We start from the raw sequence: 14,909 nt of genomic DNA on the forward strand, positions 1-14,909 counted from the left end.
AGTTGGGAATAGGGTTGGAATTAGGGTTAGGGGTGTGTCAGGGTTAGAGGTGTGGTTAGGGTTACCGTTGGAATTAGGGTTAGGGGTGTGTTTAGATTAGGGTTTCAGTTATAATTGGGGGGTTTCCACTGTTTCGGCACATCAGGGGCTCTCCAAACACGACATGGCGTCCGATCTCAATTCCAGCCAATTCTGCGTTGAAAAAGTAAAACAGTGCTCCTTCCCTTCCGAGCTCTCCTGTGTGCCCAAACAGGGGTTTACCCCAACATATGGGGTATCAGCGTACTCAGGACAAATTGGACAACAACTTTTGTGGACCAATTTCTCCTGTTACCGTTGGGAAAATACAAAACTGGGGGCTAAAAAATAATTTTTGTGGGAAAACAAAAAGATTTTATATTTTCACGGCTCTGCGTTATAAACTGTAGTGAAACACTTGGGGGTTCAAAGTTCTCACAACACATCTAGATAAGTTCATTGAGGGGTCTAGTTTCCAATATGGGGTCACTTGTGGGGGGTTTCTACTGTTTAGGTACATTAGGGGCTCTGCAAACACAATGTGACGCCTGCAGACCAATCCATCTAAGTCTGCATTCCAAATGATGCTCCTTCCCTTCCGAGCCCTCCCATGCGCCCAAACGGTGGTTCCCCCCCACATATCGGGTATCAGCGTACTCAGGACAAATTGGACAACAACATTTAGGGTCCAATTTCTCCTGCTAACCTTGGAAAAATACAAAACTGGGGGCTAAAATATAATTTTTGTGGAAAAAAAAATATTTTTTATTTGCATGGCTCTGCGTTATAAACTGTAGTGAAATACTTGGGGGTTCAAAGCTCTCACAACACATCAAGATGAGTTCCTTAGGGGGTCTACTTTCCAAAATGGTGTCACTTGTGGGGGGTTTCTACTGTTTAGGTACATTAGGGGCTCTGCAAACGCAATGTGACGCCTGCAGACCATTCCATCTAAGTCTGCATTCCAAATGGCGCTCCTTCCCTTCCGAACCCTCCCATGCGCCCAAACGGTGGTTCCCCCCCACATATGGGGTATCAGCGTACTCAGGACAAATTGGACAACAACTTTTGGGGTCCAATTTCTCCTGTTACCCTAGGGAAAATACAAAACTGGGGGCTAAAAAATAATTTTTGTGGGAAAAAAATTTTGTTTTATTTTTATGGCTCTGCATTATAAACTTCTGTGAAGCCCTTGGTGGGTCAAAGTGCTCACCACACATCCAGATAAGTTCCTTAGGGGGTCTACTTTCCAAAATGGTGTCACTTGTGGGGGGTTTCAATGTTTAGGCACATCAGTGGCTCTCCAAACGCAACATGGCGTCCCATCTCAATTCCTGTCAATTTTGCATTGAAAAGTCAAACGGCGCTCCTTCCCTTCCGAGCTCTCCCATGCGCCCAAACAGTGGTTTACTGCCACATATGGGGTATCAGCGTACTCGGGACAAATTGGACAACAACTTTTGAGGTCCAATTTCTTCTCTTACCCTTGGAAAAATAAAAAATTGGGGGCAAAAATATAATTTTTGTGAAAAAATATGATTTTTTATTTTTACGGTTCTGCATTATAAACTTCTGTGAAGCACTTGGTGGGTCAAAGTGCTCACCACACATCCAGATAAGTTCCTTAGGGGGTCTACTTTCCAAAATGGTGTCACTTGTGGGGGGTTTCAATGTTTAGGCACATCAGTGGCTCTCCAAACGCAACATGGCGTCCCATCTCAATTCCTGTCAATTTTGCATTGAAAAGTCAAATAGCGCTCCTTCCCTTCCGAGCTCTCCCATGCGCCCAAACAGTGGTTTACTGCCACATATGGGGTATCAGCGTACTCAGGACAAATTGGACAACAACTTTTTGGGTCCAATTTCTCCTGTTACCCTTGGTAAAATAAAACAAATTGGAGCTGAAGTAAATTTTTTGTGTAAAAATGTTAAATGTTCATTTTTATTTAAACATTCCAAAAATTCCTATTAAACACCTGAAGGGTTAATAAACTTCTTGAATGTGGTTTTGAGCACCTTGAGGGGTGCAGTTTTTAGAATGGTGTCACACTTGGGCATTTTCTATCATATAGACCCCTCAAAATGACTTCAAATGAGACATGGTCCCTAAAAAAAAATGGTGTTCTAAAAATGAGAAATTGCTGGTCAACTTTTAACCCTTATAACTCCCTAACAAAAAAAAAAATTGGTTCCAAAATTATGCTGATGTAAAGGAGACATGTGGGAAATGTTACTTATTAAGTATTTTGTGTGACATATCTCTGTGATTTAATTGCATAAAAATTCAAAGTTTGAAAATTGCGAAATTTTCAAAATTTTCGCCAAATTTCCGTTTTTTTCACAAATAAACGCAGGTACTATCAAAGAAATTTTACCACTATCATGAAGTACAATATGTCACGAGAAAACAATGTCAGAATCACCAGGATCCGTTGAAGCGTTTCGGAGTTATAACCTCATAAAGGGACAGTGGTCAGAATTGTAAAAATTGGCCTGGTCATTAACGTGCAAACCACCCTTGGGGGTAAAGGGGTTAAAGATTTTTCTGTATTTTCATGACTATGAAAATTGTACATTCACACTGAAGGCATCAAAACTATGAATTAACATATGTGCAACTATATACTTAACAAAAAGTGTGAAACAACTGAAATTATGTCTTATATTCTAGGTTCTTCAAAGTAGCCACCTTTTGCTTTGATGACTGCTTTGCACACGCTTGTCATTCTCTTGATGAGCTTCAAGAGGTAGTCACCGGGAATGGTCTTCCACCAATCTTGAAGGAATTCCCAGAGATGCTTAGCTCTTGTTGGCCCTTTTGCCTTCACTCTGCGGTCCAGCTCACCCCAAACCATCTTGATTGGGTCCAGGTCTGGTGACTGTGGAAGCCAGGTCATCTGGCATAGCACCCCATCACTCCCTCTTGGTCAATTAGCCCTTACACAGCCTGGAGGTGTGTTTGGGGTCATTGTCCTGTTGGAAAATAAATGATGGTTCAATTAAACGCAAAATGGATGGAATAGCATGCTGCTGCAAGATGCTGTGGTAGCCATGCTGGTTCAGTATGCCTTCAATTTTGAATAATTCCCCAACAGAGTCACCAGCAAAGCACCCCCACACCATCACACCTCCTCCTCCATGCTTCACGGTGGGAACCAGGCATGTAGAGTCCATCCGTTCACCTTTTCTGCATCGCACAAAGACACGGTGGTTGGAACCAAAGATCTCAAATTTGGATTCATCAGACCAAAGCACAGATTTCCACTGGTCTAATCTCCATTCCTTGTGTTCTTTAGCCCAAACAAGGCTCTTCTGCTTGTTGCCTGTCCTTAGCAGTGCATTCCTAGCAGCTATTTTACCATGAAGGCCTGCTGCACAAATTCTCCTCTTAATAGTTGTTGTAGAGATGTGTCTGCTGCTAGAACTCTGTGTGGCATTGACCCGGTCTCTAATCTGAGCTGCTGTTAACCTGCGATTTCTGAGGCTGGTGACTTGGATAAACTTATCCTCAGAAGCAGAGGTGACTCTTGGTCTCCCTTTCCTGGGGCGGTCCTCATGTGAGCCAGTTTCTTTGTAGCGCTTGATGGTTTTTGCAACTGCACTTGGGGACACGTTCAAAGTTTTCCCAATTTTTCGGACTGACTGACCTTCATTTCTTAAAGTAATGATGGCCACTCGTTTTTCTTTACTTAGCTGTTTTTTTCTTGCCATAATACAAAATCTAACAGTCTATTCAGTAGGACTATCAGTTGTGTATCCACCAGACTTCTGCACGACACAACTGATAGTCCCAACCCCATTTATAAGGCAAGAAATCCCACTTATTAAACCTGACTGGGCACACCTGTGAAGTGAAAACCATTCCTTGTGACTACCTCTTGAAGCTCATAAAGAGAATGCCAAGAGTGTGCAAAGCAGTCATCAAAGCAAAAGGTTGCTAGCTTGAAGAACCTAGAATATAAGACATATTTTCAGTTGTTTCACACTTTTTTGTTAAGTATATCATTCCACATATGTTAATTCATTGTTTTGATGCCTTTAGTGTGAATTTACAATTTTCATAGTCTTTAAAATACAGAAAAATCTTTAAATGAGAAGGTGTGCCCAAACTTTTGGTCGGTACTGTACATCACTTACGTCTAGCCCGTTCCAGAACAGATATCAGCTGATCAGTGGTAGGACCCCCAAACCTGTCTCAATTTCATGATCTATCGAATGGAAAGGTCATTGATATTTTAGTCCTGGACAACCCTTTTAAGGTATATAAGTAGTGCTCAAATTATAGTTGTGTCTGTATTTTATCCATATGTTATTAATACTGCATATATTTTGCATCAATTTTCCCAAGGGGCTGTCTTAAGTAATTCATTTTCTACCCAAAAGACAGTCCATCAGGATTACACATCTGTAATACAGATGTGGTACTCATGACTTAAGAATGTATTATCTCATATTTTGCATCGTGTTAGACCTCATTCACACATCCGATTTTCACATAAGTGTTGTATTCATTTTGTGGATAAAACACGTACCTGTTATACGGGCCTCTTCACATGCTGTTTTTTTTTTTTTGGACCGTCTATCAACAAAAAAAATGGAAGAAGATATGGCCCAGTTCAGTCTGAGTCACAAACCAAATTAACACATTTCAAGGTCTGTGATATAGTGGATATCACATGGATTCCCCCTGTGTTATGTCCATGAGCTGTCTGTTTAAACAAGGATGTGTGAATTCATCTTTACACAAGTTTACAAACGTGTTTATATGAAACTTGCTTTAGGAAATGTTCCTAGAAGTGCTTCTGTGTAAAACCATGATCAACACTCACATTTTCAGATCTCCATCTCACCGGTGACTCTACTTCTTGTGTAGTGTGAACTTGAAATAAGGCCAGTTTGACACAATGCAGATGTAGTCCTTATTTTGGTGTTAAACGGATGCAAAATACTAATAATATTTTCAATGTCAAAATGGCTTCAGGGCTCATTCACACAAGTATCAAGACTTTTATATTTCATCAAAGATGATGCACATGTTAGACGTGCCCTGCATATGTGAACTAATGTAAATACGCACAGTATCACATTTCGGTGTAGAAAACAGATCATAACTAGTGATGAGCGAGCGTGTTCGGATAAGGTGTTCAACAGCTGCAACACATACAGGGATTGCCTAACAAACAGGGAATCCCAGCATGTGTTGCGGCTGTCGAACAGCTGCGAGACATGCAGCTACAGCGACTTGAACAAACTATTCTAACACGCCCTAGATACTCTATTAGCACACGAGCGTGCTCGGATAACACCTTATCCAAGCATGCTTACTCATTACTAATCATAACTGTTGTCTTGTGTTTGTTTTGTCGTTAGCATTTTGTGCTATGTATTGCAGAATATGAAATATTAAACTAAACAAATAATTTAAAACAATCCTTAATTTATTTCTTCATAAATAACAGATATCGAAGCCATGGCCCCTGGAAGGAAGTCAGTAAAATCAGAAAAAACAATCCAAAATGACAAAGTGCATCTATATGACTTTGTAGATGTGGAGCCAAAAACTCTGAGTGGATCAGATGAAGACATCTCAGAAGGTATATAAGTGCGTGGTAATGGTATAAGGAGGTGACAATGGATTCTATTGTGCCTCAACCTTTCAAACCAAACCATTTTTCAAATATGTTATTAGGGAATTCTGAGTTCATAGGTGAAGTCCCCTTTTGGGATCCTCTATCAATAAGGCTGTATTAAAATCTGCATAATGATTTTCTGTTAAATATACAGAGGCCAGGAGACAATGGTGGCTCCATGAAATGACGGACATTATTTTTACAGGAAGAATAGCACTGCTTGCTGTTCTGTTCTTCCTTTAAAGGGAATATGTCATCCCCTGGACGATTTTGAGCTATTACTATAGGTATACAGTAATCGAATGGTTAAACCAGTCTTACCTGTATGCCTCATAGCTGCGATTTAGATCTTGAGAAATTAAGTTATGTTTTATGTCAATGATTTGTTCCGGGCTCCGGGGTGTGCGCTGCCTGGAAGAAATCCCTTCCTCCTCTCTTCATTATAATGGCATCCCCTCCCATGCACTGACCTGTCACGTGCAGTTGCAGCATTGTAATCCTGCGAATATGCCATCTATCATGCGGTTATGTAAAACTTATTCGACCTTCTATAGGCATAGTCTTCATCGATCTTCTGCGCAGGTGAGTCTATGCTATTGCGCAGGGACTTGCTGGCGCCTGCGCAGAAGATCGATGAAGACTCTGCCCATAGAAGGACGGAATTTTTTTTTGCTAGGAAGTTATAAGGGTTAAAAGGTGACCAGAGATTTTTCATTTTTCCAACAAAATTTACAAAACCATTTTTTTAGGGACCACATCACATTTGAAGTCATTTTGAGGGGTCTACATGATAAAAGATACTCAAAAGTGACACCATTCTAAAAGCTGCTCAAGGTGCCCAAAACCACATTCAAGAAGTTTATTAATAACTCTTCAGTAGTGATGAGCTAGTGTACTCGCTCGGGTTTTCCCAAGCAGGCTCGGGTGACCTCCGAGTATTTATGACTGCTCGGAGATTTAGTTTTCATCGGGGTAGCTGAATGATTTGCAGCTAGTAGCCAGGCTAAGTACATGTGGGGGTTGCCTGGTTACTAGGGAATCCCCACATGTAATCAAGCAGGCTAGTAGCTGTAAATTATTCAGCTGCCGCCATGAAAACTAAATCTCCGAGCAGTCATAAATACTCGGAGGTCACCCAAGCATGCTCGGGAAAACCCAAGCAACGAGTTCACTCGCTCATCACTACATTTCAGGGGTTTAACAGGAATTTTTGAAATGTGGAAAAAAAATATTTAACTTTTTTCACAAAAAATTTACTTCAAATACAATTTTTTTATTTTGACAAGAGTAACAGGAAAAAATGGACCCTAAAATGTGTTGTGCAATTTCTCCTGAACATGCCAATACCCCACATGAGTGAGAAAAACACTGTTTGGCGCACAGCAGAGTTCGGAAGGGAAGGAGCGTCATTTGACTTTTAGAATGTAAAATTTCCTGGAATCATTAGCGGACGTCATGTCCCGTAGTGGAGAGCCCCTGATGTGCCTAAACAGAGAAAACCCCCCACAAATGACCCCATTTTGAAACTAGACTCCTCAAGAAATGTATTTAGATGTGTGGTGAGCACCTTGAACCACCAGGTGCTTCAGAAGTTTATAACGTTGAGTCGTGAAAATAAAAATATCACATTGCCCCACAAAAATGTTATTTAGGCCCCAAATTTTGCATTTTCATAAGGGTAACAGGAAAAATTGCATCATACAATTTGTTGTGCAATTTCTCCTGAGTGCACCGATACCCTATATGTGGGAGAATACTACTTTTGAGGCACAATACAAAGCTCAGATTGGAAGAGTAGCCATATTGGAGTTCAAATTTTGCTGGAATGGTTTGAGGATGCCATGTCACATTGGCAAAGCCTCTGAGGTGCAGAACAACAGAAACCTCCTATATGTGAACTCAACTTACAAACTACACTCCTTAATGAATTAATCTAGGGGTGTAGTGATCATATTGACACCACATGTGCCTCAGAATTTTCTACCATTGAGCGGTGAAGAAAGAATAAATTACATTTTTACTACTAAAATGTTGTTTTAGCCCCAAGTTTTGTAATTTTTCTGAGGGCTAATAAGATTTTTTTTTTACAACAAATTGAGGTCCATTTTTTCCTGAGTTCGCCAATACCCTACATGTAATCAGGAAATATTTTTCAGGCACAGTGAAAAGCTCAGAAGGCAAGGAAGCCAGATTTTACTGTTATGGTTTGCAGGTGCCATGACCCACTAGGAGAGCCCATGAGGTGCCAGAAGAGCAGAACCCCCCATAAGTGACCCCAATTTACAAACTACACCTCTCAATGAATTCATCTAGGGGTGCAGTGATCATATAGACACCACGAGTGTGTCACAGAATTTGTATACCACTGGGCAGTGAAGAGAAAACTAAATTTTTAGCACCAAAATTTTGTTTTAGCCCCAGATTTTACATTTTCCCACAAGAAGTGGGTAAAAATGGCATCATAATTTGTCCCACAATTTCTACTGAATGAGGCAATACCCCATATGTGGTTGTACTGTACTACTTAGCCATACGGAGAGACTCAGGAGGGAAGGAGCGCTATTTGCCTCCTCGAGCGCAGATTTTCTTTGAACAGTTTGAAGATTCTATAAATAGAGCCCCTAATTGGTAGAAGAGCAGAATTCCCCCTCAAGTGACCCCATTTTGGAATTTATACCCCTTTGGGAATTTATCTACAAGTGTAGTTACAATTTTAATTCCATGGATATTTTCCAGAAACAAGCAGCAATGAATGTTGCTGAGTGAGAATTGCAAACTTCCATTGTAGTGACCAGTACGCTGTAGTGACCAGTACGTTGCAGTCACCAGTACATTATGCCGAGCCCATGCTTCTGGAGGCATGCACCCGTAAGTTAGGTGGGCTCTCAACGCTTCAGAGATGCCAAACATGTGGACGCTATATGTGGATTAGGTGCACTGTGGGGCTTGCTTTTTTTGTGGACTGAGTTGAAGCTTTTATTGTGAACATTTTACATAACGTTAGGGATCACATTTATCTGGCGCACTACGCTGACCACTTACTTTGGGGTTTGAGGTTTCTGAATCTCTGAGTGACGTGATTCAGACAAAATCCCCGAGGGATCCATTCACTCTAACGCGGCAGCAGAGTTACTCTGGACTCTGTCTGGCCTCTGTTCAGCGGTGTCCTTCTTTTCAGAAGTGCACAAAACTGTGGCCAACGGCACTTTTATGCAATCCTAAAAAGACGGACACCACCAGATCACAGGTCAGACGGCATTAACAGTGCCTCAGTCTGCCTCATTATGGGGAATCTTCCACCAGAAGTTCCGTCTGAATCACGTAATGCAGAGATTTACACAGAAACCCCAGTGCAAGCGCTCGGCACAAAGCGCATGCAAATGTGCACTGAGCCCTACTGTGATCTTTCGGAGGCAGAGTGAAAAAATCAACAGTAGGTGAAGAATTGGTCGTATTTATTTTTTACACCATTCCTCATGCAGTATAAGTGATTATGCGATTTTATTCTTCGGGTCGGTGCGATTACAGCGATACAAAAATTATATAATTTTTTTATGTTTGGCCGCTGTCACACACTAAAAGATGGTTTTATTGCAAAAAAAATAGTTTTTGCATCAGCATATTTTGAGAGCTATATTTTTTCATATTTTGGCCCACAGAGTCATGTGAGGGCTTGTTTTTTGCGGGACAAGATCACATTTTTAGGCCGGCGTCACACTTGCGAGTTTTACGGACGTAAGAGCGCAGAATCTACGTCCGTAAAACTCGCAAAAAATACGGCACAATTATTCTCTATGCCCCTGCTTCTATTTGCCGTATTTTACTGATCAGTATTATACGGCTTTCTACAGCCGTACAAAATCGCAGCATGCTGCGTTTGTCACCGTACTGCGCAAGAAATACGCCAATGAAAGTCTATGGAAGCGTGAAAAATACGGATTACACACGGACAAGCAGTGTGACTTGCGAGAAATACGCAGCGCTGTTAGAGAGAAAAGCCGGTAATTCAGTGCGGTGTACAGTAAAATCACACTGACAGCTTACAGTAGAATAGGTAGAATAAATGTGTACACATAGAATAGGTATATATATATATATATGTCAGTGAGACACATATATGTATATATATTAATATTTATTCCAGCGCTAGACAGCTTGAAAGCCGGTAATTCAATTACCGGCTTTTTCCTTCTCCTTCCTAAAACCCGACATGATTTGAGACATGGTTTACATACAGTAAACCATGTCTTCTCTCCATTTTTTTTGCAGATTCCACACTACTAATGTCAGTAGTGTGTATCTGCAAAATTTGGCCGTTCTAGCTCTTAAAATAAAGGGTTAAATGGCGGAAAAAATTGGCGTGGGCTCCCGCGCAATTTTCTCCGCCAGAGTAGTAAAGCCAGTGACTGAGGGCAGATATTAATAGCCTGGAGAGGGTCCACGGTTATTGGCCCCCCCCTGGCTAAAAATATCTGCCCCCAGCCACCCCAGAAAAGGCACATCTGGAAGATGCGCCTATTCTGGCACTTGGCCACTCTCTTCCCATTCCCGTGTAGCGGTGGGATATGGGGTAATGAAGGGTTAATGCCACCTTGCTATTGTAAGGTGACATTAAGCCTAATTAATAATGGAGAGGCGTCAATTATGACACCTATCCATTATTAATCCAATACTAGTAAAGGGTTAAATAAAACACAAACACATTTTTTAAAATTATTTTAATGAAATAAAAACAATGGTTGTTGCAGTATTTTATTCAACGCCCAATCCAGTCACTGAAGACCCTCGTTCTGTGAGTAAAAAAACATAATAAACCAACAATATACTTACCCTCCGCAGATCTGTAACGTCCAACGATGTAAATCCTTCTGAAGGGGTTAAAACATTTTGCAGCAAGGAGCTGTGCTAATGCACGCTGCTCCTCGCTGCAAAACCCCAGGGAATGAGGCTAAAAATAGATCAATGATCTATATTTAGCTTCATTTGCGGTGAGGCGCCCTCTGCTGGCTGTTCATAAATCGTGGGAAATTACCTAGAAAGCCAGGGAGCTTTCTAGGTAATTTCCCACGATCTATGAACAGCCAGCAATAACCGTGGACCCTCTCCAGGCTATTAATATCTGCCCTCAGTCACTGGCTTTACTACTCTGGCGGAGAAAATTGCGCGGGAGCCCACGCCAATTTTTTCCGCCATTTAACCCTTTATTTTAAGAGCTAGAACGGCCAAATTTTGCAGATACACACTACTGACATTAGTAGTGTGGAATCTGCAAAAAAAATGGAGAGAAGACATGGTTTACTGTATGTAAACCATGTCTCAAATCATGTCGGGTTTTAGGAAGGAGAAGGAAAAAGCCGGTAATTGAATTACCGGCTTTCAAGCTGTCTAGCGCTGGAATAAATATTAATATATATACATATATGTGTCTCACTGACATATATATATATATATACCTATTCTATGTGTACACATTTATTCTACCTATTCTACTGTAAGCTGTCAGTGTGATTTTACTGTACACCGCACTGAATTACCGGCTTTTCTCTCTAACAGCGCTGCGTATTTCTCGCAAGTCACACTGCTTGTCCGTGTGTAATCCGTATTTTTCACGCTTCCATAGACTTCTCTCTAATATATGTGTCTACTGACACACATATATATATATATATATATATATATATATATATATATATATATATATATAGACAGTATATATATATTTTCTTTTCTTTTTGGGACACATGGATCACTTCTATAGCGGTATGTTGGTTTTGCTAGCCTGCGAGAAAACCACGCAGTACGGATGCCATACGGATTACATACGGAGGATGCCATGCGCAAAAAACGCTGACACACCCTGCCTACGGAGGAGCTACGGACCACTTTTTTCGGGACTTTTCAGCGTATTACGGCCGTAATATACGGACCGTATTGTTTTACGCTGTGTGTGACGCCGGCCTTATTGGTACAATTTTCTGACACATGACTTTTTTTTTATCTCTTTCTATTCTGATTTTTGGGAGGCAGAAAAACCCAGCAATTCAGGAATTTTTTATCGGGGTTTATGCCGTTCCTTGTGTGGTAAAATTAATAATGCAGTTTTATTCTTCGGGTCAGTACAATTACAGCAATACCTCATTTATATAGTTTGTTTTATGTTTTGGTGCTTTTTACACAATAAAAACTATTTAATAAAAAATTTTTTGCATCGCTTTATTCTGAGAGCTATAATGTTTTTATTTTTCCGCTGATGATGCTGTATGGCAGCTTGTTTTTTGCGGGACAAGATGATGTTTTCAGTGGTACCAAGTTTATTTATATCTGTCTTTTTGATCGCGTTTTATTCCACTTTTTATTCGGCGGTGTGATGATAAAGCATTGTTTTTTGCCTTGTTTTTTATTTATTTTTTATGGTGTTCACTAAAGGGGTTAACTAGAGGGACAGTTTTATAGGTCGGATCGGTGCGGATGCGGCGATACCAAATATGTGTACTTTTTATTGTTTTTCTTTTCATGCAATTATTTATTTATAGATACAATATCTTTTGATTTATTTTTTTTTATATTTTTACAATTTAAATTTTTTTTTACTTTGTCTCACTATTGTGACTATAATTTTTTGCAGACTGATAGCTTGTATAGTATGGGTATGCAGCAGCATCCTTATGCTTTGCAAACTGTAAGCTCTGCACTGATAGAGAAAGTTGCTGATCATGCACTGCGCATGATCAAGCAACTTTCCTAGCGCTGGTGAGATGTCGTCATGACAACATTGGGTCACCATGGCATCGTTCGGGACCCCCAATCCAAAGACAGAGGTGCTGTCATCCTTCTGCCGGCTCCTGGAATGCTGCAATCGCATTAGATCGCAGCATTCAGGGGATTAAAGTGCCTGGAGCTGTGCGTGACCGCTCCTGGCACTTAGTGTCGGGTGTCAGCTGTCAGAATCAGCTGACACCCGGCTGCGATCGCCCGCGCACAGCCCATGTTCGTGGGCGATCGCGATGATGTAATAATCCGTCCCTCATCAGATAGGCCCAGGGCACAGGTATGGATTATTATGTCAGAAAGGGGTTAAATATAATGGGTTCTACAACCTGGGGCTCTTGTTGAAATCTAAGCAGATGTGAACATAGACTAAGCCAGAGCACAGCTGTGTATCTCTTGCATTCCTTATTGAAAAGGCATAACATTTATTTATTTTTCTGTGTGGTGTCAATGCTGAGTTCTTCCACAAATTACAACTGAGCACTGGGTGTCCAAGAAACAGGACACTCAATTGTAATCTTATTTTAAGGGGACTCTACTTACAGAAAAAAAGTCTAAAGCAGACATCTACTTTTTGTTTCTTAGTGACTTTGTTTCTGGTATGCCAGCAAACTTGTAAATGATTTTTTTTTTCCACAGATAAAGATATGCTGATTGACAAACATGGGAAAAAACGTCCTGCACAAGTGATGAATGAAGGAATTGCAGATAACATGGGGTGATTATATTTTTTAGTTTATGAAAACCCCATACACCTGAAGACCAGAGATTATTACTTGAAAACTGACTTTTAGCAGTATGATCTAGAACAGGGGTCTTAAACTTGGCTGGGTATATGGGCCCCATATAGAAAAAAATTGAATTTGGGGGGCCGCATTATTGTAAGGACAAAGTGACATTTTTAGTGATACCATTTTATTTTCTATAGACCTTTTGAACATTTTTGTCGTATTTTTTTTAGAGCTTGGTGATAACAAATGTGCATTCATATTGTAGTTGTGTCACCATATTGTATTTATATCCCCATATCCAGGTCCCTATATTGTAGATATGTCCCCATCCAGGTCCTCAGATTGTATTAATGTCCCCATATTGTAGTTATGCATGGTCCCCTTGTCCCCATCATGGTGTGCATGGCCCCTCATCCCCTTCCTGGTATGCATGGCTGCCTCATCCCTACCCTGATATGCATGACCCCATCCTGCTGTGCATGGCCTCTTCATCCCCATCCTGGTATGCATGGCCCCCCTCCTCCCCATCCTGATGTGCATGGCCTCCTCATCCCTTTACTAGTATGCATGGCCTCCTCATCCCTATGATGGTATGCTGCATGGCCCTATTCCCATCCTGGTATGCATGGTTCTATCCCCATCCTGGTATGCATAGCCCTATCCCCATCCTGGTATGCATGACACTCATCCCCATCCTGGTATACATGGCCCCCTTATCTGCATCCTGGTATGCATGGCCTCCTCATCCTTATCCTGGTATGCATGGTCCCTCATCCCTATCCTGGTATGCATGTTCCCATCATCCTTATCGTGGTATGCATGGCCTCCTCATCCCTATCCTGGTATGCATGGCCTCCTCATCCCTATCCGGGTATGCATGGTCCCTCATCCCTATTCTGGTATGCGTGGCCTCCTCATCCTTATCCTGGTATGCATGGCCTCCTCATCCCCATCCTGGTATGCATGGCCTCCTCATCCTTATCCTGGTATGCATGGCCTCCTCATCCCTATCCTGGTATGCATGGCTTCCTCATCCTTATCCTGGTATGCATGGCCCCCCTCGTCCCCATCCTGGTATGCATGACCCCCATATCCCCATCCTGGTATGCATGGCCCCCTCATCCCTATACTGGTATGCATGGCCCCCTCACCCCCATCCTGGTATGCATGACACTCATCCCTATTGTGGTATACATGGCCCCCATCCGAAAAACATTAAAAAATCATAAAGCATTATACTTACCTTTCCTTGCATTGTCTTGTTCAGTTGCCAGCAGCTGATTTAAGCTTATAAGCAGCGCATGGCGGTGCTTACTGTGCCCGCTCGCTATTAAAGAGAATTGAATATTCACTGCTCTCCACTCCCATGGATCTTGAGAGTCATGAATATTAATTTCTCTTTAGCAGCTTGCCCAGGGGTTAGCCGCGGCAGCCGACTCCTGCCTCATGTGACCCGCAGCTCCGCCGCACCCCCACCTTCCCACCACAGCAGGTACATCATTTCAATTGAATGTGCATCTAAGGACGCACATTCAGCTGAAATAAAATGCTGCCGTCGGCAGATGCCCTGAACAGGGCAGGGATGCCAAGGGGTCTACAGTGCCTGATGCCACTTGGTTGAGGCCCCTGTGCTAGAAAATACCATAGTAGTGTAACACAAAGACACTAGTACAACTAGAAGGTGGAGCAGTTTCTGATTTCAGTTTTCATTTTCTGGACTGGAAAATGGTGTGACCTGATCTGAAATCCACTGGTTTAGCAT

The 14,909-nt window shown here is 41.6% G+C and overlaps 1 long non-coding RNA gene across 1 annotated transcript in view; it reads left to right on the forward strand.

Moving 5' to 3' along the window:
* Positions 1 to 13,079, forward strand: part of LOC138674029 (uncharacterized) — a 29,482-nt gene extending 16,403 nt beyond the window's left edge. The window contains exons 2-3 of the long non-coding RNA XR_011320436.1: positions 5,478 to 5,612; positions 13,056 to 13,079. This is a non-coding gene — a long non-coding RNA (uncharacterized lncRNA). The remainder of the gene's footprint in view (positions 1 to 5,477; positions 5,613 to 13,055) is intronic.
* Positions 13,080 to 14,909: the final 1,830 nt, after the last annotated feature.

Source organism: Ranitomeya imitator, chromosome 4 (genome assembly GCF_032444005.1).
Source record: "Ranitomeya imitator isolate aRanImi1 chromosome 4, aRanImi1.pri, whole genome shotgun sequence".
NCBI classification, from domain to species: Eukaryota; Metazoa; Chordata; class Amphibia; order Anura; family Dendrobatidae; genus Ranitomeya; species Ranitomeya imitator.